The sequence below is a fragment of the Antechinus flavipes genome, chromosome 2 (assembly GCF_016432865.1).
Source record: "Antechinus flavipes isolate AdamAnt ecotype Samford, QLD, Australia chromosome 2, AdamAnt_v2, whole genome shotgun sequence".
In the NCBI taxonomy this organism is placed as follows: Eukaryota; Metazoa; Chordata; class Mammalia; order Dasyuromorphia; family Dasyuridae; genus Antechinus; species Antechinus flavipes.
The window spans coordinates 36,654,717-36,658,072 of NC_067399.1; the positions used below are offsets into that span (position 1 = coordinate 36,654,717).

The following is a 3,356-nucleotide window of genomic DNA, read 5'->3' on the forward strand; positions in this document are numbered from 1 at the left end:
CGCCCATGACTGAGTGGGCTTCTGCCCAGCTGGAAGGCCCAGTCCTCATCTGACAGACCGTGACAGACGGGTGATCTATCTTAGAGAAACCACAAATCAACAAACTGAATCCTGAGAGTTTAGGAAGTGCCAGGCACAGTGAGAGGCACTTTACAGTCTGATCTCACTTGATTCAACAAAGGATCTCAGGCTGCAATGGAATTCAGGGCTGCCTGACAATGAGGCTCGATCCACCGCATCAATGAGCTCCCTTGGGGAGCTACTAGACTTCTTCCAGAAAAGGCTACACGAAGACTGTATGAAGATTTGGAAAGAGGACAGATGATCATATATGGGTTAGACAAGCCCTACTTGGGGTGGAAATTATTTGGATTGTGTCACCTTATGATTCTTTGCTGGGAAAGGAATCAAGCTCAGAACTCATCACAGCCTCAGCATCTTCCTCTGAGACCCAGAAACCTCCCCCTGAGGCAGCCCAGAGAAGCTGCCCGGTCCCAGCTGAGGGGAAGGAGAAGCCCCCGGGGCCCTGATGCCTCCTGGAGCAGCTGCTGGGCAGGTTGTTGTTTGGGGCTGTATCACTGTAGGAGGAGAGCTATAGTCATGCTGACAGTGATAGACTGCAGCGTCCTCAGCCTCCACGTTGCTGATTGTGAGGGAGTAATCTGTCCCAGAGCCACTGCCCCTGAACCGGGCAGGGACCCCAGTATGCAGTTGGTTTGTATAATAAATTAGGAGCTTGGGAGCCTCTCCTGGCTTCTGTTGGTATCAATTTATGTAATTACTAACACCCGAGCTGGTCTTACAGTTAATGGTGACCCTCTCTCCTGGAGACACTGACAAAAATTCTGGAGACTGAGTCACCACAATGGCCCCTCTGGAACCTGGAATCAAAAAGAAAAGACAGAACATGATCCATATGACTTCATTGTCCTGGACTTTCAATTCAGAAAGAACAAGGAAAAGGGAAGAGGCCGAATCTCCTTCCTCTCTCCCAACCTCCCCCAGACACATCCCAGAGATGGCCAGAAAGCAATGGAGCATGTGCAGGCTCCCTCACCTGAGATCCAGAGCAGCAGAGAGCAGAGGAGCTGAGCCTGGGCCCCCATCTCCTCCCCTGGCCTTGGATGCTGCTGAGCAGAGACCTCACCCCTGAGCTGGCATTTATCTGGGTCTGAGCCTCTGGGGCTGTCCCTGGGGAAACATGCAAATCAACAGATTGGGAAGGGGGAAGTAGAAAGACAGAATGATCTTAAGAGGGTTCCTTTCAAGTAACTGGATTATTGAAAATTTCATCTCATAAAAGACAATCTTCCACAAAAACAGTGGTGTCAGGCTAATGCCCCCTGTCGGTTATATAGTGACTTAGTTTGTTATCAATATTTTTTTTGTAATTTTTGTTAATTATGTTTACTTTTTAAAAAGCTTTTATTCATTTTAAACTTTAATACCTACAAAAACAAAAAAAGAACATTTTTTAATGTATGGGACACACCATGAAAACAAGATTCAATACAACATGAATTTCCCTTTAACAGTTTCCTTTTTTTTGAAACAATTGCAATTTTTCTTCTCCTTCCCTCCCCAACTCATCCTCCAGAAAGCTTCCATTAAACTTAAGTATATGTATGTAAGTGTATATATGTGTCGAATCACAAAACATGTATTTCTGTTTATCAGTTTTTTATCAGGATATGGATAACATTTTCCTTTATAGATTCTTTGTTGGTGATATGAGTAAATGTCTTAATTCAGAGTTTTCCCTTGAACACTATTGCTCTTACAGTGGACAATCTCCTCTTCCTTCTGGTCATTTCACTCCATCATTGAAAACAAGTCTTTCCAAGGACCCACACTTAACACCACATACCAAGATCAAAATGGGTCCATGACTGAGGCATAAAGAACGAGATTATAAATAAATTAGAGGAACATAGGATAGTTTATCTCTCAGACTTGTGGAGGAGAAAGAAATTTGTGACCAAAGATGAACTAGAGACCATTACTGATCACAAAATAGAAAATTTTGATTATATCAAATTAAAAAGCCTTTGTACAAACAGAACGAATGCAAACAAGATTAGTAGGGAAGCAACAAACTGGGAAAACATCTTTACAATTAAAGGTTCTGATAAAGGCCTCATTTCCAAAATATATAGAGAACTGACTCAAATTTATAAAAAATCAAGCCATTCTCCAATTGATAAATGGTCAAAGGATATGAACAGACAATTTTCAGATGATGAAATTGAAACTATTACCACTCACATGAAAGAGTGTTCCAAATCACTATTGATCAGAGAAATGCAAATTAAGACAACTCGGAGATATCACTACACACCTGTCAGATTGGCTAAGATGACAGGAAAAAATAATGATGACTGTTGGAGGGGATGCGGGAAAACTGGGACACTAATGCATTGTTGGTGGAGTTGTGAACGAATCCAACCATTCTGGAGAGCAATCTGGAATTATGCCCAAAAAGTTAGCAAACTGTGCATACCCTTTGATCCAGCAGTGTTTCTATTGGGCTTATACCTCAAAGAGATACTAAAGAAGGGAAAGGGACCTGTATGTGCCAAAATGTTTGTGGCAGCCCTGTTTGTAGTGGCTAGAAACTGGAAAATGAATGGATGCCCATCCATTGGAGAATGGTTGAGTAAATTGTGGTATATGAATGTTATGGAATATTATTGTTCTGTAAGAAATGACCAGCAGGATGAATACAGAGGTTTGGAGAGACCTACATGGACTGATGCTAAGTGAGATGAGCAGAACCAGGAGATCATTATACACTTCGACAACGATATTGTATGAGGATGTATTCTGATGGAAGTGGATTTCTATGACAAAGAGACCTAACTGAGTTTCAATGGATAAATGATGGACAGAAACAGCTACACCCAAAGAAGGAACACTGGGAAACGAATGTGAACTATTTGCATTTTTGATTTTCTTCCGAGTTATTTTTACCTTCTGAATCCAATTCTCCCTGTGCAGGGGGAGAACTGTTCAGTTCTGCAAATATGTATTGTATCTAGGATATACTGCAACATATTTAACATATATAGAACTGCTTGCATCTTGGGGGGGGGTGGAGGGAGGGGGGGAAAAAACGAAACATAAGCGAGTGCAAGGGATAACGTTGTAAAAAATTACCCTGGCATGGATTCTGTCAATACAAAGTTATTATTAAATAAAATAAAATTTAAATTAAAAAAAAGAAAGAAAGAAAGAAAGACAGAAAGAAAGAATGACAAACCAAACAGAACTCCCACTGGCTGCAGAATGCTGACTTACTTATTCCTCCAGGTGCCACATAATTTTTTTTCAGTAGAGCTTCCACTTTTAAATTCACT

At 41.4% G+C, this 3,356-nt stretch overlaps 1 pseudogene; it reads right to left on the reverse strand.

Moving 5' to 3' along the window:
* Positions 1-365: 365 nt before the first annotated feature.
* Positions 366-1,124, reverse strand: LOC127547550 (probable non-functional immunoglobulin kappa variable 6D-41; annotated as a pseudogene).
* Between the last annotated feature and the right edge of the window lie 2,232 nt (positions 1,125-3,356).